The sequence below is a fragment of the Zonotrichia leucophrys genome, chromosome 1A (assembly GCF_028769735.1).
Source record: "Zonotrichia leucophrys gambelii isolate GWCS_2022_RI chromosome 1A, RI_Zleu_2.0, whole genome shotgun sequence".
NCBI classification, from domain to species: Eukaryota; Metazoa; Chordata; class Aves; order Passeriformes; family Passerellidae; genus Zonotrichia; species Zonotrichia leucophrys.
Window position 1 is genome coordinate 14,581,387 of NC_088170.1, and position 27,841 is coordinate 14,609,227.

At 42.7% G+C, this 27,841-nt stretch overlaps 1 long non-coding RNA gene across 7 annotated transcripts in view; it reads right to left on the reverse strand.

The window, feature by feature from the left end:
• Positions 1-27,841, reverse strand: part of LOC135456685 (uncharacterized) — an 89,007-nt gene that overhangs the window by 42,038 nt on the left and 19,128 nt on the right. For 5 of the 7 annotated variants that reach the window (XR_010442593.1, XR_010442590.1, XR_010442597.1 and 2 more), the window contains exon 3: positions 18,356-18,481. This is a non-coding gene — a long non-coding RNA (uncharacterized LOC135456685). Of the gene's footprint in view, positions 1-10,946; positions 11,815-14,040; positions 14,952-18,355; positions 18,482-27,841 lie in introns of those variants that run through there. The other 2 variants (XR_010442591.1, XR_010442592.1) reach the window with 2 other exon arrangements.

The following is a 27,841-nucleotide window of genomic DNA, read 5'->3' on the forward strand; positions in this document are numbered from 1 at the left end:
TATAAAGTTTTGAAGTACTATCAGCTTAAGCAGAAAATAAACCCTGGATTTCTTCATTTCCCTCTACCTAAAGGCTTTTTTCCCCCCTTGCATTTCTCAAACTGAACCAGCAAAAAATTGAGTGGTGGGAAAAGGAAAATATTATAAAAATAAGAAGCTTGGTGTGTGTGGAAGAGTTTTTAAGAAGTCCAGCTGGCTTCCAATGAAAATAAAAATTTAAAAACCTTTTATGAATATTTTTGTTGGGAGGGATGATGATACATCCCCCCCCATTTAATCCTAGCAAACAAAAGCTGAGCCACAGTTATCTGGATTAAATGAGACTAATTAAATTTCCTTTTGGACAGACATCACTGTCTTAATCCCCCCACCTGCAAGCTTAAACAATGTTTCATCTCTTAGAGGTAAAACCTGTACAGAATTCCAGAGCTCCCACCAAAGGGAACAACTCTCCCAAATCACAATGCAGAAGCAGCTCTGCCTTCAGGCACTCCATAATAAGCCTTGTTAAATATTAGCCAGCCAGGATTGTGTAAAACCTCACATATTTCCTCCTCTAACACTGAACTAAACCATATGTAATTCTACAGCTCCAAGTACAGCCTGCTTCTCCTGCAGATGAACCAAGAGATTTGGTCTATAATCAGACCAGCTGCCTCACAATTCAGTCTCTGTCCAGAAAAGCGCACAAACCTGTGGGGAAAAGCTGTCCCACAAAATAAAAACACGTGCAATGGGCATTACTCAGCAGGCTGTCAAATCACAACAAATGCTTGGGAAGGGTTTTAATTTAATCCACTTCTTGTAAACACAGGCAGGCACTGGAAACATTGCAAACTCAAAGAATGAAATTTAAAGCAAGTCTGACTGAAGGAGCTCCAGGCCACTGGGGGATATTTGAAGACTAAGGTCACCCACTCTCTTCAGCTTTTGGACTTGCTTGGTCTACACATGTTTAATCACACTTCTGGAAAACCTGAAAAGCACTACATGGGGATATACACTATGCATTGCAGATATTACCGTTGCCCTGCCTCCATAGAAAACAGCTTCTAGACTTCAGTAGATGTGGGCTAATTTATGCCACTCAGGGTTCAAACTTTTCGTACTTGTCTACCAAGAACACAGTTGTACATTTAGAGAAGCTTTGTGCCATGTTACAAGCTCTTTAATCAAAGTCTCTGATCTAGTCTCTTTATACTCTCCACTTGAGAACGTTTTTATGAAGGAAGCATTTTACCTGGCTCCATATGATATTTAATTCTTCTTCTCAAATATCAGTTAATCTCATAAAGACACACTGCTCATAAGTGTTCCCTCCTCTCGCTTAATTAATTTTTAATACTCAAAAAATTGCAGTTTTTAAAGAAGCCAATTAAAATGATTCATCCAAGAAACCCCCAGCAAATGCCCTTTCAGGATGACTCAACTGCTTGTATTTATTATATTTGCTCAAGTCAATGAGGGGAAACTATTTTTGAAGTTGGAAGTCAGAGTTACAAAACCAAAAGGGGATTTATAACAAAGCAACCACGTTGCTCAGCACTTTTCCATGCAGGAGAAAGTAGCCAAGGCGTGACATCCAAATTACAAAGAAAGCTGAGGGATCACTGAGGAGGCAATAAGTAAGGACATAGATATGCAGGAGCCACAAGAGTGAGATGGGGGCAAAGGGATGGACCAGCATTTTGATACTTGCCCAGGCAAGCTGAGCCCAGGAGGTTTTCCTCATGTCCATCCATATTAACCCTTTTTGTGGGCTCTCTGGACACTTACCAGGCTGCTCCTCGAGTTGCAGCAGCTTGCTGTGAAGGATGGAAGCACTGAATTGGAGAATAACTATCCCTGAGCCATGACAGAGGCTCACACTGACTCCTACTCTGCCTCAGGCACTGCAAAGTCAAATCCCCCTTGGGTTTGAATCCTTGTTTTTCCTTCAAGGACAGAATGCACTGGGGGGAAATGCCTGATTTAGGGAGTTCTTTGGTTGTGTCTTTCTTCTCCTTACCATTTATTTCATCCCTTCTCTCCTTCCTTATTCATTTTAAAAATAGGATTGTCCGCTTGTACAGTTTCACAGTTAAGTGTAGCTAATCAAGCGTGTGATAAGGGTGGCCTTGATGAAGGGGTTCCTTGAAGGTCAGCTAAAGATGGGCCATATAAAAGATCTCTGCACCCACGTGAGTCCCTATAAAGTTAATCCAAGCAGAGGTAGCTTTAAAAAGCCAGACCTTAGCCAAAATCATGTGGTTGCACTGGTTCAGTGCCAGCTTCAGGCAGAGTTTCCACCTACTGAGTGATCAAACCTAATTCTGGCATTTTCACCATGTCTCCTTAAACACTCATCCCCTCAGTCTTCAAGGGGATGCCCAGAACAGAACTGAAAACAATCCCAAAAGCTGCCATACATCCAACCTACATACAGCCACCTGCATCCTTATGCTTAATAGAGGATAACTTCATTTTTATAGCCTCTTTTGAAACAATAGGTTATCAAAAATCACTGCTTAAATCCTTCACCTGTGGTGGACTTGTGATGTTAGAATAAAGTTACAGAAACTTGCAGAAAATTACAGCACTACCTCTTCATAAAGAGGAAGCCCTAATATGTTTATGCAATTCCCCAAAGATAATAGGTAAAAATAGTTTAATGAGAAAGGAGGGACAGACACCAAGGGAAGGGTCACCTTCAAGATAATGATGGGGACTGGCAGAGTCATCACATCCACAGAGAAAGACAAAGAGTGAAACATCCTTTGGTAGTGGAAAGCTAAAACACCTCATGTGATGTCAATTCTTACGTTTTGAGCATGCCAGCAAATAGTGCTCCCCAATAATTTACACCTATGTGGCAATAAAGTAGATTATAGCACATGACTAAACAGGACAAAATATCATGCAATGATAAAAAAAACCTGCTGGAGACAGGAAAAATAAAATCCAGATGTGTTTAGAAGAACAACATGGTGTTCTATTTTATTATCTCAAAGAGAACATGCAGCTAAGAAACTTCCATATAGAGAAAGATGAAAAAGTCCATTTCACAATTATGAAAGTCTCCTGATTTATTAAAAAATGTGTCACTGCTAAATTCTTCTAGAGCAACATGCAGCAGATCCAGTTCCAAGGCATTAGTGAAGATAATGCTCAGCTCATTCATCATTACTTCTTGTCTCATTTTAAATAAGAATATAAAGTTAGTAAAGGCTGGAAGAATTTGTTTGTTTACTATACACAACCATGGCAAACAGCTAGCATATGGCTCACAAACTTTTTGGCCCTTAGTTTTCTTGATAATAGCTTTTAGAAAAAAAAAGAATTTTATACTTAGCACACATTCAGGTGCAGAGCTTGGGCCTAGGCCTACACCAGTGAGGTGAAAATAAGTCTTATTTTGCACAGCAAGTGGTGTTAGTAAGCATTAAATTATCCTCTTAATTAATCAATTATTTTAATTGAGATATGGATGTCAAATCCTGGTGCTCATTAATATTCTACTCTTTAAATAAGCATCACTGTAAGGAAAGTAGAATTCAGTGGGGCACTGGAGTCATCAGAAGTGTTTTCTAAATATAGGCATAGCTGCCACCTAAGTGGCCAAATTCCTACATCAGTTTCAGCAGCATGATCCAAGATAGATCTGTAGCTAAATATAGAAGCAGTGAAAAGAAAGAGTAGGAATGAGTAGGCTGCAATGTAAGTGGAAAGGGAAAGCAGCACAGTCATCCTTGAAGTGTCCATTTCTCCTGTAGTTTACTGAAATATGTCAGGGACAGCACCAGGTATGCAATGCTGTTTTATAAATCCTATATTCTCAAAAAACCCACAATATTGTAATGCACATCTATATAATGGGTGCTTACATGCAAAGGAAATATCCTCAGCAGCTGGACATGAATGATCTTTGTGGGTCCCTTCCCAGCTCAGTCTATTCTGTGATCACTTCATTTTTAGTTCCTCTCAGAGCTAAAGAATAACACATAAAACACAGAAGTGACAAAATACACAAGTTCTCTGCAGTTTAAGTCTATGAGAATTAAAGTGTAGATTTTTTTTTTTTGCTCTACAGTATTGGCAAGAAGTGTCAGGATGGGAGCACAGTCACCCACCCGGAAAAAAAAAACCAACTTTTTTTCCACCTTATCCTTTATAATAAATAATAAAAAAAGAACTCTCTAATACTATAATAAACTATTATTATAATATCTATCTATTATTATAATAAATAGTAAATAAATAGTAAAGTATCTATTATTATAATAAATAATAGAATTATAAGCTATCTGTTATGATGGAGTTGCATTAAAACAAATCCAGAGGGATTTCAGGAGGGCCAAAGAGGATGAGGAGGAAACAGCCACCCTGTGATACAGCGTCAGCACAAACCAACTGGGAACTAGGCTGGAAACCTGGGATGTTCTTGTGGGATCTCATCAGTAACTGGCAGGCAAAAAGGGCAACAGATTTCTCAGCAGTTCATACCCAAGTGCAATCTCCCTAGCTGTGTATGTATTTAACCTTGCAGTGGAAATTAGGAAATGCAGACAGCTCCTATAATACTCATCCCAGTGCTTCACTGGAGTACAGAATCCTAGGAAACCACTTGTGACAAGCTGAGAGCTCAGGTACAGAGCAGCAGAAGCTACTGATAACAGCATGTCACAGGAAGATAAGAGACCATGAGTATCTCCAGAGATGCCTCACTCCCACACTTGAGCATTCTGTGCACCTTGCCCACATGCCAGGAAGCTGTTTATTGTCTGTGTCACAGAAGAAGTTGGCAGAAATACCTCACAGCCTTTGGCAATCTGAAAATCCCTCCTTTGAACAAGAGTTGAGAGAAAAAATTGAGTTAAAACCTTGAAAGGATTAGAATTATTTCATTAATACCAGGTCTGGATTTCAAAGTTTGATCCAAACCTGAACCTTCCATTCTACCCAGTGCTGAGATGGCTTGGATTTCCTGTTTCAAAGTCCAATTAGAAAACATATTTGCTGTCCCACAAAATATCTATCACTTTGAGGTTGTACTTTTGTGACATCTGGCAAGAGGGGAAAAAAAAGGGAATATGGATATAAAGGGAACACTTTTTCAATTTAACAGATTAAAGCACAGAAGTATTTTATTCTGAACTTGAAGATATTCTCTTTTCCCATTATGTGCATAGTAGAGTTATGTGGAGTCTCTGAAACTCAGTCAGCTCCTGACACATATTTGATTTTGAGAGAAGCAGCAGAGGGCTCAGAATGAGAACTCCAGTGCTGCAGACACACTGCTCTACAAAACTAATAATCAGGCAAGTGAGAAATTACAACTGGTGTCACACACAAACCACTGACTGCTTACTGGGACTACTCACACCTTTCTGGCTCGATGTTAAAATTCAGAACTCAGTGTGAGCCTTAAGCTCACCAACCTTTCCCCACCTGGCTCAATGGACACTTCTTCCATTCCATACTAACTCAGCAACTGCCTCACCCACAGACACCTGCCCAAGAACTGGTTTTTATCCACCAAAATGTAGGAATTGGTCTCTGGGTATCCATACATTTTTCATTCATGAATTCATGATACGCATATCTGTATGACACAATGAATAGAGAACAGTTGAAACTGGATAATCTTTAAGGTCCCTTCCAATCCAAACCATTCTCTGACTCTAATTCTGAGTGCAGTTTTCTTTCACAGTCTCCTGTCAAGGTTCTGTAGCACTGGTACAGGAACACTGATTGAGAGCTTGAAGAAGGCTCCACCAAAATAATCTGTGGAAAATTTCCCATGACACTGGAGCCCATGGGCTGCTCTGGGCTCAGTCCTTATCAAAGGCATCCCCATGGTGCTGCACAAACAACACACAACTGTGTGGACAGTAGCCTGGTTACTAACAGAAGGCATAGAGAAATGCTGCTGGGATTAACATAGCTCAGGATAAAAGCCAGCTCCGTTTCCTATCAAACTCTTGATGCTATTTTGGATAACCCCTCTGACAGTAACTCTCCATTCCACAAGCCAACAGCAGATCACAGCTTGCAGCACAGTGCTGACTTGCTTCCTCACATACCAGCACCTGGCCACAACAGGAAAAACCCCAGCATGACCAGACATGTCAGCAGCTTTGGGGCCACAACACATTTTAGGACGTGTCCTAGTGCACACTGTCCAGCCAGACTCAATCAATCAACTCTGCAGACTCAAAGGAAAGCCTCAAAAATACTCATTATCCCCTCCTGGCACTCTGCAGTGCCTGTGAACTTGCTTGGGGCCAAGGTGTCAATCACCACATGGACAGTAAGTACAGTACAGCTGTGTCCAGGAGCTTCCTATCCCTCAATAAAGGGCACACCTGGAACACCAAACACCCTCAGCTGCCAGTGTGCTGCAGGAAGAGGTCTTTGTTTTAGTGGATCAGCTGGCACATTCCCAAACTCCAAGCAACGTTCAGCAGCACCATTTTCCTGTAAAGAAGCACCTGTAGATCCCAAAGTGCACAAAACCTTCCCAGTTACTGAGCATTCCCAAACACAGTTACTGAGGCACAGGCCAGGGCAATGCCTGAGATTACACCTCAGACTTCCCAATCCTCCTCCAACAGCCAGACATCACCATCCTCTTCATCTCTCACTTACTGAAGGTAGACACAGGAACATTTATTAGTGTGTGTAGAGAGGCTCTGCGATAGAAAAATAACAAATTTGGCACCTTCCCTTTGGCTCTGTGTTTTGCTCATACGTCTCTTTATCTCTGATCTACAGATGCTCAGGACAGACAAGCTCATAGAGGAACGGTCTCCAAACTTAACCTGAACTATCAAGACACACAACACAGAAAGGCTTGCATGCTGCAGAAGAACCTGTGCTGAGAAAGTAGGATTTGTCCATAATGGGGGCAAAAGCTGTCTGCATTTTATTTATTGCTTCAGCCTCTGCTTTACAGGGCAGGAAGAGAATTTTTTCCAGTGCTAAAACCCTCAAGAAGATAAAACTTGCACCGCTGGCTTTTGTTCTCCCTTTTAGATCAACTGGTTTAATGCTCCTTATTTAAATCCATTAAAGTAGGAAAAGAGGTGAGGTTTCAAACAGAACTGAATGAACAAAGCACACAGTAATCCCTCCTGCTGGAACTGTAATTTCTTTTTGTAGGAGAGAACCATGTGCATGTGTTTCTGCACAAGCTATGCTGGTTCTCCTTGCCTACAGGACTTGGCACAGCACTTCCAAGGCATACTGAAATAAAGCCAAAAATGCTCTGGCCTCTTGGTCCCCTGGGTTCTGTTGGCTGGCAGGACAGCTTGCAGGTGCTGCTGGAAGGCAGCAGGCTTGGCACTGCCCTCCCATCCTGTCCCCTAGCTTGTCAGGAGGCTGAACACAGGTAACATGCTCATGGCAGCACTCCAGGCTGGCCAGGAGTTTATCAGCAGCAGGACAGCCCAGCAGGGAGCTCCTGGGAAAGGGCTCCTTCAGGAGGCTACTTGTATATCCAAACAGGGCCTTGCACTGCTGCTTCTTCTAGAAGTGAAGTGTTGAAGCAATAATTTACTAAATGTGTCACGCTCACATTTGCAGCTGTGTTGCCTCACCTCACAAGCTATGGGGGGCCAGGGGGAAAGGGGGAGGGAATAAAATAAAATCTCATTCTTTTCTTGGGACCAAGTAAAGGTCAGTTGTCTCATCAAATTTCATGCCTTAATAGTATGCCTGTTCCCTCAAGGAAATTTCTAATTGTTCCTCAATCATTTCCATCTTTGGCTTCTGCAACATTACTGAGTAATTATACTATAAATTTTAGGAGCTTCTTCAGGGGACAGTCCATAGTTTGCTCTGAAGAAATCCTGAGTAACCCAAACAATAAGAAACTCTTACCATGCATCATTTGCCATTGAAATGTATGACAAACACCAGACAGACTGAAGACAACACACATGCAATGACACTACTGGCACTTGTCATGTTTCTCTCACAGCACAGGGAAAGGTCTGGATGATATATTGGTTAACAAAACTCATCATTTACAGACAAAATCTCTTGATATCAAACTGTTGATTTTATTTATTGGACATCTGGCCCGATAAGTTGATCTTCTCCCTGACACATCACCACCTGCACTCACCTACTCCACAGTGGCTGCAACCAAACCAAAAGAGAAAAGAGGTTTACTCATGAGCTGAGCAACCACAACAGCACACCCCTCACCATCCCTTCTGTCTTTTTAGAGAGGGAGAATTTGGAGTTCCTGCACATCTCTGCCAGAGCCTCATCTCAGCAAAGAGCCCAGCACTCACAGAGCAAAGACAAGCACTCATTCCACAAATAGCCACACTCAGGTGCTCCACTTCAATGCAGCACCACAAGCTGGGCTAAATAGTAAAATTACTCAAGTGTTGAGCTGTGGGAATAACTCTGTACAAGGCATCAGGCTACAACATGTAGCACAATGTCTAATTAGATATCACAGCAAGTTATCTCTGGTATTTTGCAGGCATTGTATTGCAGAAATCTCTTTACCATTAAATTCAAAACCATAAATAGGAGAAAATAACTTTTTTTTAAAGCAGAGTAAGACTCCTGTGGTTGCCTATCACAAGGATGCAACAGAGAGGTGTATGATCTGCAAAACAGTTGATTAATTTTGCCCAGCACTCAGCTTTAATTATAGGACAGCCTTAAGGCTAATATCAAATCCTTACTCTGCAGACTCTGGATAATCACAGGCTGTGTTCTGGGAGTTCTGCCTCTGCAGCAATGGGGACAGGAGGCCATTTGAATGCCTCTTCTTCACACGTAGCTCACACCTACTTCACTGCCATGTAGGAGGCTCAGGGCTGCTGAACTCCCTGCATTTCTCCTGCCTTCCACAGCTGCTCTTTGGGGGAGCTCCCGAGGCTGGGCAGGCACAGCCAGCAGAGGAGCTGGGTGGGAAGAGGTTAAACATTCCACCCAAAGCTGGGGCTGTGGACACAATCCCCCAGCCCACTCCCCAGTGCCCACACTGATGCCTCCAGAAATTTCCTCCTTTCAATGGGATGATTTGACATTTATGCTAAAAATGTGCTTGCCTTACCTGTAGGCATTTTCTGGTACACAAAGTTTTCCTCTTTGGAAAAGGGAGACTGGCCTTGTTCCAACTCAGCATCCCCTGCTCCTCTCACAGCCCCTTTGCTGCAAGAGCCCACTGCCTCTGCACATGGACAGCACACGTCACAAGGATCTTAAATGTCAGTGCACATCTTTCATGAGGACTTTCAGGCAAATTTATCATTAAAAGTAGATATTCAAGCAGAAGATGAATACATTATGTCCTCAGGCTCCTTAAGTCATGATCCATATTTATAATGCAAGGCTAAGGCTTCAGTTGAATAATTACATCTTTTGCCGGCCCATTCTTCCCTCCCACCCCCATATGTACACACTCACCACAAATGCATATATAACATTTAAAGTGAGCAATTATTCAACCCAAAGGCAGAATATCCTTGAGTATGTGCATGCTAGAGAGGGAGCTTAATTCTGTAATTGTCATGCAAGGTCTGCAGTAGCAAACCTTACTGAGATTAAAACACCTTACTCCGCACAAATAAAGGTGAGAACAGCATATTCCAAAGGGGCTGGAGCACACCATGGCTGACAAATCCCAGGACTGTAGTACCACAATCATTCCAACTCCAGGTAAATATTTCCCTTCCAAGCAGAAGTCTCTGATTTGAAGTCCCTGACTTCTTACTTGGTCAGTTCTTCATAGTAGAAGGTGATGCTTTATAAATTAATGAAAGGCACTTTAAAATATTTGGCAGCCACTGAATTCAGAAATCATATTACAAGCTTCCCAACAGGATCACAAATATTGCTTTTCAACTCATGTTTATCTCCCCTCTCTTATCTGAGGTCATCTTTCTCATCAACAAGCACTGCCACTGTGTCCTGGATTGCCAAGCAAATTGTATTCCATTTGCCATCTGTATGGCAGCTGTCTTCTGTTAAGTGGGCAGTTTTCCTTATCTCTTCCACAACCACTCTTCCCTCTGGGGAGACACCTGCTGATAACAGGCTATTGAATGTCCCTGCATGGCTGATGAGAACTACAGCATCCCACTATGAGATGCTCTGCCCAGAGGGAAGAGCCAAGCATTCCTAACTGGATATAATCTGGAGATTCCAGAACACCAGCACAGCTTCTCCAATGGATTTCCCAGAGGAACAGCAGCTGCCCCTTCCACTGGAGTTTCAGAGGAAGACTACACCCTTCTACAGGATCCCTGCTCCAGCAGAACCACACCTGACATTCCAGGAGGGCTGCAGCCACAGTTCCAATTGGACTGCTACCAACACCCTGACCAGCAGGGTGTCAGGTTGTGTTCTGACTCTGTCAGTGTTGTTTTAGTTTACTGCATAAATTATTTTATTTTCTTCCCTCATAAAGATCTGTTATTCCTGCTCCCATATTTTTGCCTGAGAGTCCCCCTTAATTTCAAATTTATGGCATTTGGGAGGGAGGGGTTTTACATTTTCCATTTCAGGGGAGGCTCCTGCCTTCCTTAGCAGACACCTGTCTTTCCAAATCTAGATACACGAGATGACTTAAAGTCAGAAGTTTTGTTAGAAGGAGCATTTTGAGCGGTATCCTGGAAATATAAACCTGTATTTCTTCATGTGCCCTTCTCACAGAGCTACAGATTTCATTACAGAAGAGGGAGAGTAAAGGTATCACTAAAAAGGATTCCACACAACCAAACAGACAAGAACTGCATTCATTACAGCTGGGAAATGCAGCTTTTACACACAAGAACATGCATGTGCATGTACATGCAGGCAGGCACTTCTAATTCATCAGAAAATCAGATTTTTCACTAAATTGAACACTCTCCATCAGTTCTGGAAGTGGAAATGCTGTCAGCAGCCTCAAAGTAATGTGCTGCAAACAAAAAACATATCTTGGCAGGACCCCATCTTTTGCAAAAAAACTTTATTAAAAAATTCCTGGCAGGTCTCATCACTCTTTGCACCTCCCCTAAAATTTGCCCTCCAATACACAAAAGGAGTAGGAAGTGCTAGGAGCCTGCACTCAGCAATGTCTCATGGGCTCCACTAACCCAGGAGCAACTTCCATGGCAAATTTATCACCACAGACCTAGTCCCAGATAATCAGTGTCAATGAAATGCATTTAGCTAACTGGGATTCCTCCCATGATATTATTTTAAAATCCAAATCCCTTAGTCAGGCAGAAATAGCAATCATAGTGGCACTGGTCTGTTGAAGAAAAGGCCACAGCTGCAGCAATGGGTGCCACATATTCTGGGGGCTGGCAGAGCCAGACAGGAACACCACCCATGGAACAGAGCATTTGAAAATTAAACTCTTCAGCTCTGAACAGGCCTTTGCGACATCACTCACAGCAGCAGTATGGGAAATACAAGTGATATTAGGCAGCAGAGGTGGGGGAGTGTGAACAGGGATGGGCAGAGCATTGCTGAAGAAGCTACTGACTTCTTGCTTTATTCATATCATTGCTCAAAAAGACAAATGGAAGAAACTCCTGCCTTGTCCATTGCTCATGGCTTAGCAGAATCACAATGATTTGTCTTTCTTCTTTTTCTCATCCATTCCAAAAGAGAAAAATCATTACCTCCTTTCATAAAGCCTTTCACCACATGCCCTGATCAAGAAGCAGGGTGTAACCAAGCCTCCCCCAAGCTGTCCTCCCATCTCTCTTGTCCACAGAGAGAAGAGCAGTGAAACAAAGAGACTTATTGGTCTTGACCTGCAACAAATTAGCTCAACTCTGTAGCAGATAAAGGAAGTCAAGGCTACACCAACAGCCCCTGCAGAGGAAAGAGACACAGGAAAACAATGGTATTGCTAAGGCTGTGGTCTGAGCCCTTCCTGAAAGATTTTCTTGTTAATTCAGAGTGGTTCCCATATTCCATCCAAGCATTTGTGTCTGCCAGTAAGACAGGCAAGCCACAAAGAGATCAAGCTGCTAAATTTTCACAAGGTAAAGTTAGGCCCCTGGAATTTTCAGTTCCTCACTAGTAAAATTGCTGTGAACACAGATGGATATATTGACTTGCTCTGCAATCCAAACTCTACTGTGAGGTCTCTCCTTCATCGCTTCTTAGCACACTGCAGCATCTCACACCAGTGATGTCCCATTTCTACCACTCACTGCAATCACAGCAGAAAAACTCAGTTCCTAAGCACAACTTGGAAGAAAATCAGCACAAAAAAAAAAAAAAAAAAAATTTTGTAACTCAGGCTAAATTGCTGGGTTATTGCAATGCATTTTGCTGCTGGAAAAAGAAACCCACAGCAAGACACAGCCACTGCATTTCCATGACATACATCCTCTTGTTTAGTCCTAAAGAGGATTGCATTTGTCATCCCATGTCACACAGGACATGTGCTGTGCATTTCACTTGTTCTGCCAGCTACTGAGAGTTTTATGCTGCAGGTTTCCTTGCTGCTGTGCCTCATTCCTAGAGCATCATTGGAGCCTGGTCTTTATTTGGAGTGGCAGGTACAGGAAGCAGTCCTGCTAAGATACAGGAGAACATCTGCATCTGAGACTTGCTCCTGCTTTGTCATTATTAATATATAATATCACAGCCCTGGAGAGGGAGGAGGCCAGAGCATCCTTGGAACTGTTTGAAGGGGTGGGCAAATCCTGCCTATAACAATAATTAAGAAGCTGATGTAGTTATGGCACACTAATAATAATTTTTGGAGACAGTTTAGCATTCAGAAAAGGTCAGATGAGGTGGGGTAGGAGCTCACCTTGAAAAGCCAAGAGGTGACACCCAAGTTACAGTGTGCCAAATGGAACAAAGCAATTGCAAATCATATCTTAACTGCATCTAGACTACCATGACACAACCATCAGCAATGGCTGTGCACCCACTCCTGCCTCTGTGCATTCCACAGCATCCCAGCGCTCACAAACCAGCTCCATGGTGACTGCACTGCCTGCCAGTGGCTTGCCTGGCTAAAATCTCCAGGACAGTCCTCAAAGAAGAAGGGATTATTCCTTGGTAAAGCCCTGGGCACTCCTGAAGATGAGCTTCTCTTAGGGGTGCCGCTGCTTTTTCATTCTGCTCCTGGGAACTCTGGTGCAACAGTGAGCCTGCTTTGTCCCCCATCCTCATCCTGGTGCAGGTCTGTTCGCACCAAATGCAAACCTGGGGGCTGAAAATGCTGCTGGCAGAGCCTGCAGGAGCTGCCAGCACCTTTGGGTCTCACTAGGGCGACTCTGCTGCTCTATGGGGCTCAAACAGGTTTTACAAGAGGATGCAGAAATACACACACAGAATGGTGCCACAGAAGAGTGAAAGTGTACACAGACAATTCATAAAACAAATTCACCAAAATTCACATCAGACATCAACTCCTCACATACATGGAGCTGTCAGACCACAAAACAACTGTGGCTATCTGCCACCAAGAACCAAACCTAGGGCAGGGAAAGAAATGCAGAGCAGCAAGGAGATCTCACACACACCAAACCCGCCAGAGCAGTGTAAATAAGGTCTACCAAGTGTCCATGTCCTAAAGGAAAGTTTATGGCAATTGTGAGGACTGTTTGACTTCAGACTCCAAAATACAAATTTAAGAGCAAATAAACTTCAAAATGTCACAAATACACCCAGAAAAGTTTTAACACCACCTATATTAGCTTATATTTAGTAAGGGCAAATGAGCTCAGCTACAATAGAAACAAAGATCCAAAACCAGCCTGGGATTTAAGTCTTACAACCTGCTTTTACTCATGAAATACCCCATCCTCTTCTGGCTGATTAGAGTAACAGGATACCCTGAGAAAGGCTGCTTTTGTATTTCCCCGACTTTACGGAGTCGGAATCGTTTCAGAAGTTTTACTGGGATTTCATGCTTCTTCATTAAGTAAGGAGGTGAAATGCCTGTTAAAAAAAATCCCCCAGCTACAAAGGAGATGAAACTCCAGTTAAAAAAAAAAAAAACAAACTTTTCCCAGCTACAAACACCTAAGTTATTATTTCAATACTTACATTAAACACATAAAAAGTGTCTTTTGCTTTAGAAGCCTTGTGGTTTTGCCAGAACTGTATAAAATGTGGTTGTCTCCAGAGGCAAAATGTAGAGGAAGAAGAAATCCATTCCAGAGAGCTGATGGGCTTGCTTGCCATACATCAAGATATATGCACCTACTGTGATGCCTACAACACATTTTTGGCCAAAAACTGACCCAGGTGATGGAGCACACCATGATATCAGAGCATCTTTGGGGTATTTCACCACACACTGCACAGTACTCTGACCTAGCACAATCCTTTACCCATGAGAACAGTCTTTATCCTAATTCAAAAATAGTCTAACTTCTGCTATGCTGACTTAGAACATTCTTATCCTTGCTTTTTAAGTCATTGCTGGATTGTTTGGGCAGTTCTGCTCTAAACACTGCTTCATAAAATTATTTTCCCTGATTCCATTATATATTCATTAAAACATCATTTAGATTTAATTATTTTGGCAATCTCTTGCTTCTCAGAGTTGAAAATATTATTTTCAGAGAATCTCAAGCATGGGGTTATATCACTTACTGAATCAAGATGCAATTAGAAGACTCAAAGTTAACTTTTGAGAGCATCTGGGCAAATCTCACTTCCTCTTTTTATGAACTTACTCTTCACAGTATAATTTAGCTAAAAATTCTCTAATCACTGGCAAAACTTGTCAGTGCAGTTTTTCAAGTCTCCTACAAGTCTTATTTATTTTGCCTTAAACAGATATTACCTAAGAGCCCCAGAGCCCTTCTCTCTGCACACCATGTCTTTCTTGCAGCTCTTTTTTTGCTGTGTTAACAAACATCCCCTGGGGAGCTGGATCCTCATCTCCTGAGCCAAAACTCATCAACACCCACAGGCTCCAGGACAAGGCTCAGATGGATTTCTCAGGATCCACTTCCTTTCCTTGCTGCTGGGTGCCCCTGGAAGCAGGAATTTGCAGAGTAAGAATAAAGTTCTCTCTAATCTCCCCTCCAGATAGAAAGATAACACGAGAGGTGCCACTGTCTGACCACAAACTCTGAGGGGTGTTTCTGACAGTGTCTACCAGGCAGATATTTTTCCAAGTCTGAGTTTGAAGGTCTTTGAAATTGAGAGTTTGCTGTCCTTCCACAAGAAACTGCTTCTGTATCTGTTCTTCATACACCTCTGTTGTGAGGAAAGATGGGGAAGAAGAGAGAACTGGGAACTGAGAGAATTGGGATTGTGCAGCCTGGAGAAGAGAAGGCTTTGGGGTGACCTCACTGTGGCCTTGCAGTGCCTGAAGGGAGCTCACAGGAAAGATGGAGAGAGACTCTGGACAAGGGCCTGGAGTGACAGGACAAGGAGCAATGGCTTCACACTGACAGAGAGCAGGTTTAGATGGATATGAGGAAGAAATTGTTCCCTGTGAGGATGGTGAGGCCCTGGCACAGGGTGCCCAGAGCAGCTGTGGCTGTCCCTGAATCCCTGGCAGTGTCCAAGGCCAGGCTGGATGGGGCTCTGAGCACGCTGGGACAGTGGAAGGTGTCCCTGCCCATGGTAAGAGGGGTTAGAATTGGATGATCTTTAAGGCCCCTTCCAACCCAAACCATTCCATGTTTGTACAATCAAACAGCAGCTCCTGAGACAAAGTACTGCTCTACTTGCAGGAAAACAAAATATTCACTACCAAAGGAGAGCAGAGCCATCCTTGAAAACACCAAGCACACAAATTCACAAACACTACTGGTATCACAGTTCTCTGAACATTCATCCCTTAAGTTCAAGGCCCCACACAGAAAACTAGTGGAAATTAGTCCTTTGTCTTGATACTTTCCTCAATAGCCTCTGCATGACACTTTGATGAGCACATCTGCCTTTTAATATGTTACTACTCCATCCAAGCTGAGCAGCAGAGATCTGCCTGTTATTTCTGGGGTTGCTAGCAAAACTCAGGAAGCAGGTGTGCCTCAGCATCACCCTCAGGATGGAGGGAGCTCAGATTGTTCTCCTGCACTCTGACCTACTCTAGTTGGAACATTTAAGCATTTCTCAGCAGTGGAGGTCTCATTTCCCAGCTATTCAACAAGCATAATGACATCAGGCTTTATGGGATCCAGGGTGCAGCTTGTCCTGAACTGAGAGTGCAGCCTCACTGCTAAAGGGCTGTGCTTGTAAACACAGGCAGCCACAACCCTATGGCTGCGCAAACATCACATTACTACTGAAAATGCATTTTTTAAAAAGCACACAAACATTTTTAGGTACTGGGAGTACTTCAGGCATTTTTGATGAAGGAGGATTTTTTTATTATTTAACAAACAGGTGCAGTAAGCTTACACCAAGGTCAAGGTAATTGCTACCATCCTTTTGCCATTTACCTGACTACATTTTTCTGGGTTGCCAGACAGATCTTAGTTTAAAATAAAGATGTTTAATGATCACCCTCTTGATTTCTACCTTACTCTACAAAATTCCAGTATGTGCAGCACAGCATTATTCATGTGGGACTCAATACCCTGAGCAGAAAATTTTAGTCCAACAGGCTCAAAAGCTGTTTTTCAGTTCTATTATTGCCTCCAAAGAGACAAACATAACCTCATTTGTTCCACAAATACTAATGTAATTTGGCTTTGATCTTGTCTGGACCAAGATAAAAGGTATCCTTTAAATGACATTCATTAGGGTTTTAACCCACTTTTAAACAGAAGGCAGGTTTTGCACAGCCTCACTTTAAGCATTTTATGCATCCAAACAAGGAGGACAACATCCTCAGCTACCTCCTCCAGAAGATATCCTCACCAAGCTACAGACTCCAAGGACAAACATCTCCTTGAACCCTCTCAGCATTTAAGCACCCTCTACAGACTAAAGGAAAACCCCACAGAGAATGAAATTATTCTCTTACACTACAACAGGTGTCTGTGAAATTACGTGCCACATTTATCATTCCAATGACTAATGAGAAGATAGAGAAAGCTCCAGGAATTTTAAGTTAGAATAGGTTGTTCCAGCAACATTGGTTACAGGAGGAAGACAAACACCCATCTAAGAACAACTTGGTTCTTAACTTTTTGGCAAGGAAATTTAGGATTAAGTCGGTCCTGGCCTTTTAATACAGGCAGTTACATACTTGACCCAAGTTGACGACTCCTGCTTCCAATGCTTGATCTACATGTTTTAGGAGTTAAACATTAAGACCACATGCAGTCAAGATTTCCCACCAGCCCCTCTACCTTCTCTTGCATGTGCTACTTTAAAAAAAAGCCTGGAAAATAGTTTTGTTTCAGAGTCTACATGGATGCTTGACACAAGCCAAACAAGCTGCAGGAGTATAACAAGTTTAGATTGCTGAACAGGAGAAGAGCAGCCTTTGGTTCTTCCTCTGTGCACTGAAAAATTCAATATTGAGCATTTGACTCTGACTGCCTATTGGTGCTCTGAGTCCAGAGACACAGCATGGAGAATTCACAGCCTCTTGCTGCTTGGCCCAGTCCTGCAGCCTGACCCCAGGGCCAGCATGTGGAGCTAAGCCCAACCTTCACTTGCAGTCATCAATAGATCCTCAAGGAGAGAACTACAGAAGAACCCTGAACTGAGTAATATTTCCTCCTTTTGGACCTTAAGGATTCCACACACAGCATGCCCTATCCATGCACTAATCCAACCAAAACCAGTCTTGTTTGGAGGTGGGGGATAATTACTGACACATAATGCAACTCAGCCAGGTTTCATACATTTCAACACAGCTCATCTGTGTCAAGAGATATAAAAGCTATAGGCATCCATGTGCAACTACTGAAAAGTTAGGCACACTGTTTGCATAGATTTACACTGTTCCAAAAAATGTATTACTCTGTTCATGTGTAAAATCTACCAGAATGCAATTTATTGGAGCAGTAATCATAAAGAGCAGGGCATGTCTTACTGCCTCCAACAAAAGCCTTTTGCCTTGAAAAGGTCAAGCACCTCCCACATTTTAAATAACTGCTCAATAATCTCCCTTTAAAGCATGCAACTGTATCAGACTTCAACTCCCTTTAAAAGGAAAAAAGCCCCAAACCCAGAGTAGCTCCCCCAGGTCCCCTGTGGGTTATTCTGGGTCCAGCGAAGCCAGGCAGTTACAGCAATGTTGCATTTGGAAGCTTTCCAGAGCCTTGTGTGGCTGAGAACACCAGGTTATCTTTCCACAATATCTCCAAGCAAACAGCACTGCAACGTTCCTCACACAGTGAATTATGTTCTGAGGCATGCAGAGTACAACGTGCCCATGCAAAACCTCAACTGCATTAAAATCCATGGTTTCACCTGCTCCCAAGGCTCAGGCACTCCAACAGCCTCTATTATCCCTCTATATCGATCTTACCCTTTTCTGCAGAGCCATAAACTCAGCTGCCAGACTGGCAACTTGCTGATCCTAGCACTGGTTCTCCCCTTGTTCTTGTTTCAGCACGGCTTGGTCAGCACTGAGCCTCATTTGTAGCTTGTGAAACTGCAATAACAAAACAAACACATGAGGGACTTGTCAAACAAAGCAGGCTGTAAAATTATCAGAGTGGAAATCAAGTGCCAACATTTATTATACGATGAGCCACACCTCAGCTGGCACATTTCAGGCCCACAGCTTGATAAGAGGGAAGAAGTGGCTCCAAATTTCTCTGCATTAGCCATGACAAAAGTCTCATTAAAAACAACCCTGGAAAGCATTTAAGGAGTAACACATGTGCACGCATTCATTTGGATTTCCCTTAACACTGCATGCATTTTATCAGAAATACTTTATTTCAGCAATTTAATCCTCCTTGATACAGCTCCTAGTTAAACAGTATTACTACTACATTTTCATTAAAAGGCATGAAACTTTCACACATGTGAAATTTATTTCATTTTTCCTTCTTCTTTGTCCAGTGTGCTTTCCCACCAACACAAGATTTGAGCAGCTTAGTGATTTGTGCTGGTAGTAAAGCAACACACTGAGTATTAATTCTGTCAGGTTACAACATTTCCATCTTTCATTTTTCAAGAGCAACTGCCAGCCTTGAAGATTTCTTCTAGATTAAGGGCAATGCCAAAGGAAATTATGGAAAAGAAGGCAGGTGACATTAAAGTAAGCCTCATATCAGCCAGGGAATTTGTTCTGCAGGTACAAATGCCACCCAGGGACAGGATGCAGAGGTAGACTGCAAACAAGTGTCAGGGAAGGGAGGAACAAGCCCAAGCAAATCCTTGGGAGGTAAATGGCAACCTAAGAACACATTTTTCAATTCCAGTCAGCAGTACTGCTGGAGGAGTTGCCTTGGATGTTTGCCTTCTACAAATATTTGAGCTGGTAATTATTAATTTTAAGGCCTTTTTTCAACTCTAAGTGTGTGGATACATAGATAACTGGAAAATTATTTTTTATAGGACTAACCAAACCCATAATATTCAGTTCAGGTACAATTCAATGCACAAAAGGATCTCAAGCCAGTACTGCTAACTTTTCTTTATGTAGATATACAAGTAAATAATGATGTTATTAATGCGCTAGCAGTTAAAACCAGCTTAATTTATTATTCAGCCTGTGCAGTTATGATGAATGAAGTAAATGTCAGGCTTAAGAAAATAATATTAAAGGAAGGAGATAGGCCAGGCTTTGCCTTTCCCTCCCAATTGGTTAAAGATTACACCTCAGAAATCTTTAGGTCAGAGTAGACTTCTTAAAGAATCCTGGAAGTGTTTAGGTTGGAAAAGACCTCCAAGACCATTGAGGCCAACCATCAACCAAACACTTCCAGGGCCACCACTAAATCATGGCCACATTAACTCATTGCCCAGTAACATCTCTGCCTGGCTCTATCAGTGCTGTCCTGTGCTCAAGAAACAGAAGAGAATCTGAAAAATAACTCCACGCTTTGTCTGTATACAAGATCACTTGACCTCAAAAAGCAAAGCATCAGCTGACAAAACCAGGTGGGAAATAACCTTCAGATGTTGAATTCTTCAGATTTAACAGGCCTAGAAGCTGAAAGTTTGGGCAGTCAGGATTGCCATTGTGAGCACTAGAAACTCGGGGTTTGCTTCAGTTGGAGGAAAAAGCACTGCCTGGAAGCCACAGAGCCGGAGCTGGAGCTGCAACAACAAACTCAAGGAACACCAGTCCAGCAGCTCCAGAAACAAATTCAGGATCAGGTTAAGTCCAGCTTCCCTCTGCTGCACTTTTGGAGGTATAAATAAAATGGGTCCTATTCTCAACTGTCCTACAGTCCCACCACATCACTTTTCTCCTCTCTACCCACCAGAAAACAGATGGAATGGTGAAAAGAGGTGTCAAGGGGAGTGTGGATGAATAAATTACGCTGTGATTTAACTGCTTCCCAAGAGCCACAGGCACACTGGGGAAGTAGAGGTCAATCAGCTCTGAAATTGCTCTTTGAGCCATGCAGGCTCCTGGGTGTCCCCAGGGGCCACAGCAGATGGTTTAGAACTCTCTTCTGTCTCCTCAGCTCTCATTCCTGCTCTTCACATAAGAGGAGAATGGCAAAATTAGTGGCTTCAAGAGGACAGGACATGACCAGTCATTGTATGAGTAGAAACTACACTAAAAATACCAAGGAACTCTTGGTCCCTACTGGGCCTAAGCTTGTATTAAAACAGTAAATGAAGCTTGAAGTGAATTAAAGTACAGTGAGAGATTTAGCATGCAGTCAAACCAGTATTTGCTCAGGACTTTTAGGAGCAGGGGAGAGAAAAAGTATTGAGTGATGTTTGGGAAAGTCAGCTTTTCCCCAGAAACAGAAAAGGCTGTATGTCCTTTGAATGTTGCTTTCTAGAGGTTAGAAACATTTTTGCTGGTAGTTCTACTGTTTTGGGGACTGTCTTACCACCAAGGTAAGTCAAAATAAAAACTACAAATGTCAATATCCAGAGCAACAAAAATACTGAGATTTCTTTTTGTCTGCAGTCTTGAGAAAGAAAAAAAAAAAAAAAACCACCACAAAACAGACATAAAAAAACCACTTCAAATCAAATGACAGGTGTGTTTGAGAAAAGGCAAGCAGCCTGGGGGCTTTCAGCAACAGCCAACCCAGCCCAAAGCCTGATCCTGCTGGGTTGAGCCACTCCTGTCTGTGTATCCCAGCAGGAACACGTGATGGCTGCAGAGCATGCAATGGGCTGCACCTTGAATTAATGCCTTGAGCCAGAGGACCACACACCGTTACCTCTCCTGGAGGAGCTGCTGTAATAACTGTGCTGCTCACACACACCCTCATCCTTGCACTTAAAAACACAGGCAAAGAGGAAGGTGTGGTTATTCTTCAATGTCATAGCCAATAAATATTGCAGAGCTCAAAATTAAGACATGGAGAGAAGCATCTACAAGAACAATTTTCCCTCAGTTAAAAATAAAGCGCTGGTGCTTGTCACAGATTTTAATTTACTAAGCCTTTATCAGTCATGCATCCCAGTCAAAATTTAAGACCTTTTCTGTCTAAAAAGAGTCATTTACTGAACTTTATGAGAAGGAGAATGCTGTTACTGACTGATTTTAGAAACTAATAAACAGTACTCTAAGTGATAGTCTGCTGGATTTATATTGGGGGTGAGAATGCCTGTGGTGTGCAGTCTGGGGGAAAAAATGCCGAGTTGTAGGAATAAAATTCCTTATACTGCTGCTTAAAAGAAATAAAAAGCCCTCCACAGTGGATCTTCTGCTACATCCAAGATGCACATCAAGACTCGTCAGTCTTCCAATATTGCAATGGTCTCAGCCTTGCCAAGACCTGTTCCACGTTGCCTCTGACGGTTCACATGATGTGAATTCCCTCTGTACAAGGAATATTACTCACATCAACTAGACAACATATTTAAGAATTCATAGTTAAAAGCAGCAGTGTTGTGGAAGCAGAGCAAAATGAAGAGGAGCACCTGGGCTCTGTTTCCATGCAGTACTGACTGAGCTCAAGCCTGCAAATCAAATTTAATCCCCCTCACCAGAATGGCTCTCAGACTTAGTACAGTCATTATGAAAATTAATACTTCTCTATATAAAAATAAGTACACACACATTTAGAGAAGTGAAAATATACATACAACTAAATTGCTTTCAAACCTGGAGTGATAATTTAGTTTTAATGATTAGCTATTGCAATTTAAAATGGAAACTTATGCAGTAAATTTGAAATAACTAACCCAATTCTACAATTCATTCAAGGAACATTCCATACAAAAAAAATTAAAATTAGAAAAACTCCATGTTTTTTAAACAACATTTTTGATTACAGAGTCTACTTGAGCTCTGTATCTGTCCCTGCTAAAAGTCAGGGTAGCTCATAGGCCCAAACCAACATGAAAATCCCAAGAAGAAGGTGATGCTAAGAAGAAACTGATGCTGGGGCTCTCACTGGGTTTATGTCTGATGCTGACAGCTGGAGCTACCATGACAACCGTCCCAGGCATAAGGTCCTCCAACACCAGGAGACACTCTCCAGTGATTACTTGATCTGCTATAAAGCCATTTTGTACTCTAAGAGTGCTAAAGAACAGCTTTAATATACTGGTGAATCAGACCGAGAAGCTATTTAGCTGCAGAGAGCACTGGCAAGCACATATAAATTATCTTTTCTCAGGGAAACACACTCTCAAATCCTCTATTTTCCCCCACACAGGGGGATGTTTTCAATGCTCTCTTGGTGGTTATTACACAAAATGCTCCTGAGCACCATCAGCATTTCAGGCTAGCACAAAAGACATAAAACAAAGGACATAAAACACGGACAACTCTAACAGACTGCTAGTGTACACATCCATAAAGTCTGTGGATAAGCTCCAAGCAAGACCACACTGCTAGGGCTCACACCAGTCCCAGTACAGCAGGGGAACTGGGTGAGGGATGGCAGAGCTGCTGACCCTCTCCTGGGTTAGGGAGAGGCTACACAGCACTTGCCACATCTGCTTGCTCCTGTGTTGATAACATCACTGGTTGCTATGGGAGCAAGGCAACTCCACAGCCCCTGGTATGCAGGGAGCACCAGGCACTTCACAGATATCCTTACCAAGGGTTTAGGGAGCACCAGGCACTTCACAGACATCCTTACCAAGGGTTTCGGAAGTGGAGGAAGCATAACCCTGGGGGCCTTTTCTACCTTAAAGGGGGGGAAAAACCCCTGAGTGGATGGAGGGAGAAAAAACTCAAATATGTCTGACCCTTCATTGCAATTCTCAGAGAGCTTGAATTCACATCAGGAGTTCTCAGTCTAAGAGTTGGCACAGAGCCTTTCAACACCAAAACTGCCTCCTGGGCAAGTCCCCATTTTACTGGCAATGGGCAAAGCAAGCTGAAAACACAGAGGGGGTGACACTGCCCTTCCTTTCTGCTTGCCTATTATCATGGCTAATCCTCTCCTCCAAGCAGTCCAGACAACCTTCACCTTGCAGGAAAAGGTGGCTGCAAAGCTCTCTTTGTCCTTGTCAAGGTGTGGTGGAGGGAGATGCTGCTGTGCAGTCCGTGTGTGCCACAGCAGAGAGGGCACCACGCTCTAGGAGCGTTCACAGCACCTCCAAAGGCTGCATTTGTCCTGAGAGTTTGCATCCCCAACAAAACCTCAATAAGAAGAAAACCAGCCTGACTTTCAACATCCAGGGAGAATGTACAGAGTCAGCAGTTAAGAGGAAAACATCTCTGCAGGTACGTGGAGTGATTTTGTTCTCAAAGTCCATGGAAGTCAACAAACACGGCACCCTGTGATGCTGTTTTCCAAAGAACTTCTCTTCAGGAGAGAGGGGAAGTGACTCACAAGCTCTGAAGGAAGGGCCAGGAACAGAGAGAGGTTTCAGGCACCAGGAGTTAAGCAGCTCACGTGTTCCTCACCAGGAGCAGGGATTTTGGCAGGCAGCACCTCCACCCCTGGTATCGCTGGGTGGCTTTGGCAGCACTCGTGCTGACATGTTTGTCACACTGCAGGACTTGGAATTCCTGGATTTTTGCTTAAGAGTCACTTAATCTCCTTTACATTAGGTCTGTTTCACACAAAGTTCTACGTTTGGGGTTCCTCATGGCCAGGACTAGCAGGGAAACAAAGCTGAGGAATAAAATAAAATTATCACATCTGAAGTATATGTCACCCCAGGGTGAGTTGGGAGAGAAATAAAGCAAGTTTCCCTTTGAATTAGTCAAAGAAATGAAATACCTATTTTTAAAGCCAACTAAGCACTCTCTCATGCACATACAAACATCGCTTTTCCTCCCAGCTCTAAGAGATCCACAAATATATGTATAGTTCTGCTTAACAGCATTTTTGACCCTTTGCCAGCACACAGAAGATAAGAAAGCACATTCCCCATGAAACACAGCTCCCTACAGGCACATGTACACTGCTCAGCAAGAAAGCAGTGAGCCCTGAGGCACACCACGAGATCTGGTCCTTACTGCTACAGGCAGAACATCCCACCTGAATCCTGGGAAGAAGAACCACTCCACAGACTGCACTGGCACTACCAGAGCATCACTGACACAGCTCCTGGTGTCCAAGCCGGACATTCATCTCTAACTCAAGTGCTTTCAGTTATTTACCAAGAAGCAGTTCCAAAGCAAGCACTCCCTTTTCCCCCTCTGGATTCTCATCTTCAGTCTGAGAATGTTTAATGACCTATAGAGTATGTTGCAAGCCCTCCCCATTTTCAGAAAACCACCTCATACGTTGACTAGGATTAATTAATGGCTTACTGTGGTCTGGACAGCCACCACTGACCGGATTTACATCTTCCACTAATGCACTTTAAACACCTGGAGACTAGCTTAGTACCCAAATCTTTAAATCCGGGACACGAGACACTTGAAAAGTACTGCCAATATTGTCAAGTCAAAGGTCAAGATGCAAAGGCAGGTGGGAGAATGGAAAACTCATTTAAAAACAATGATATAAGAGACCTGTCTAGTTTTGTTGCCTTTCTAAGAAAAGAGCATCAAGTTGCAAATGAGACCATCCACTGAGACTGAAAAAGGCAGACCGCATAAAATCTGTTGCACATTCACCTCCAGAGCACACTATTGCAGGTGACAACTAAGATAGAACAACCTGAAAGCAAAATAAGCACCCTGTTAGTACAGAAGGCTTTAGATCCTCACATCTCAGCACAGAGCCCATCTCCAGCTATCAGAGGAGCTTTTCTGAGGAGGTTCACTCCCTCAGTGTCACCTAGAGGGTCCCTGCTTTTTCCCACTGAAGCAGCTGGCAAGGCTGATCACAGAGGTCCAAGGTCAGCAGATTGTTCCAGCCAATTATGGAAAACCTCCACCACCACAGCAGAGAGATGCTGGTTTGGTCACACAAGTGTTGTGTTTGCTTCCTGAAGGATGTTCCCTCAATTTAGAAAACAGGAATCAAAGTCCTGTCTCCTACACAAGTGTTACTTAAGAGAATCACTACTTTAAGTTCTTCTAGCTTGACACTTGGACAAACCTAACTGCATCAGAATAAGACTCTCTAGTGGAGAGTGATGAGGAGGAAAAAAACCAGGAATTACCGACTTGAAATAACAAACCCATTGGAGTGCAAAATAGCCTCCCAGAGGAAGTCAAATGCTCTGTGTTGTAGATAAGAGGCAGGAATAAATCACTTTTCCTTATACATTGTCTCTGAAGGAGTAATTGGACAAAATTAAGACCAAAACAAGACCATAATCCTGAATAATACTGGTAAAGGAATACATTGAACTACATTGTCTTCTGGATAGCAGAGTGACAAGTCACTGATGCAGAGAGTGGATTTAAGTATTTAGAAGAAGAACGAACTCAAGCCTTACCCAGACTTCTTATGCTCTATCTGGGAACACAGTAGTGTAAACACAAAGTATTTGTGTAAGTCTTCTTCTAAGAGATCCCTATTGGTAATATTTGGGGTAACATGCTGCTGTAAACATATCCTTCATTCATCTCAAGCAGGGTGCCTAAAAACTCAGTGCTTTCAAGTCAGGAGATTATTTATTTATCTTTCAAATATTGAGCCTTTGACTTTGTCAAAGTCAGCTGGGATTACCCCTCGCTCCAAGCAACACTGGCCTTCAACACCTCTCCAAACAAGAATTATTTCTTCTATAGCCTCATAAACAAAACACACACACAAATTATTCCCTGTAACAGACTTCAAGAAAAATCTGGACAAGTGGAAAAAGAATGAATCCATCCATTATTGGTTTTCAGACACAGTGACCCAGAAACAACTTCTGCCTCAGGAAGGCCCAAAGCAGAAAGAAGGAAGGTATTCAAGGGAATTCTTGCTTCAGCCTTTGCTGAGCATCTGTTTCTTGGCAACACCAGGAGAGAGTTCCAACATTTAATTTCATCTGAGTCATTAAGCATTTCTCCAACATCTCTGGAAGAATTTATGGTCCATGTACTCTCTCTGCCCACCTCCCCATGGTCAGAAATCCTTACAAAAGCACAATGCAACACAAAGAGTTTGTGTTTCAGCAAACAGGTATTTTCCAGCCAGATGTTCTGGCCAGTGTGTGCTGACTTGTTCTGGCAGAGACGCCAAAAAGTTCATCTTACCTCAGCCACCCCTGCACTGACAGATGCCTCATCACAAATATAAGGAGGAAAACTAGAGCTGAGCAATAATCAGCAGGCAGTAAAGGCAAGAAACAGCTGCATTTTTTGATTTTGTGACTAGCAGGGACAAATTAAAAGCAAAGGGGAAGAGGTTAGCAGCTCCTGCCAAAAACGAGCCTTCAGCCATATGCCTGGATGGTGAAACACAAGAATATGACCCTGCTACTTTTTCCTTCTCTTTGCCATTGCTTAGAGAATCTGTAAGCATAAAAGATGGGAAATTCAAGAAAAACATGTGATCCCCCCCCCCCCATGTTTATATGTCAAATTTTAGGTGCAACAAATAATTACTTATCTCTGTCTTGGCTACAGGGGAAAAAAATATCACGTGTTATTCCTCAGTGGAGTGCATTTTAATTATTTCTGCACTTCTTTCTTTACTTGACCTTTGTTAAGTAAGGCGGATGCAAAGACAGACTATTGTTGAATGGAGCAAATTAACTATGGAAAAGAGATCTCCTTGAATAGTAAAGCCTTTTCATCTTGCTCTTAAGTCAATAATATTATGGAAGTAAAAGTCAAATGCAAGGGTTTCTTTTTCCCCCTTAAGCTCCATTCCAAGCTCCAATTAAGTAGTTTTATTCCAAATTTCTGCCCTTCCCCTTCATGTGTCATGGGTATTTGACATGCAGGTACCTTCCTCTTCAGAATGAAGGAAATCCAGGTTACCTCAGCAATAGCAGAGCACAACTGAAGTTAAAAACCAGTATCCAGAGCAAAAGAAATCCAACCCAAACAAGCATAAAACAAATCCCCACATTTTTATATTTAAAATAGGTCTGGTCTGCTTATAACCACTGGCACAGGACACACAAATCTATGGGCCTGAGGGGGTATATCACCTTTGGAAACAGACCTGAGCATTTTTCTCTGCTGCCAGGAACACTGTTGGAACAGAAAAAGGCAACCAGCTGGGAAGGAACTTGGGGAAAATCCCAAGAGAATATTGCTGCTTGTCTCAGGGGTACTTCATCTCCCTTGCATCAAAGGCAGAGACAGAAGGCTCTTTAAACCACAATCTCAGGGGTGGATTTCTTTACCCTCAATTTATCTCATCTTTTCCTGCACACCCCTCTCCTACTCCACACATTTTTCAGACACCTGAGACACTGGATATCCACACCTCTGCCACAGACCGGCCCCTGGTGCTACTGTCCCCAGCACAGAGCATCTTTGGAGGTGTGAGACAGCCTCAGAGGCATCTCAGCAGAAGTTAGGCAGTAGCAGAGCTTCTCTTTGACTCTGGGTAAATCTCTAGAG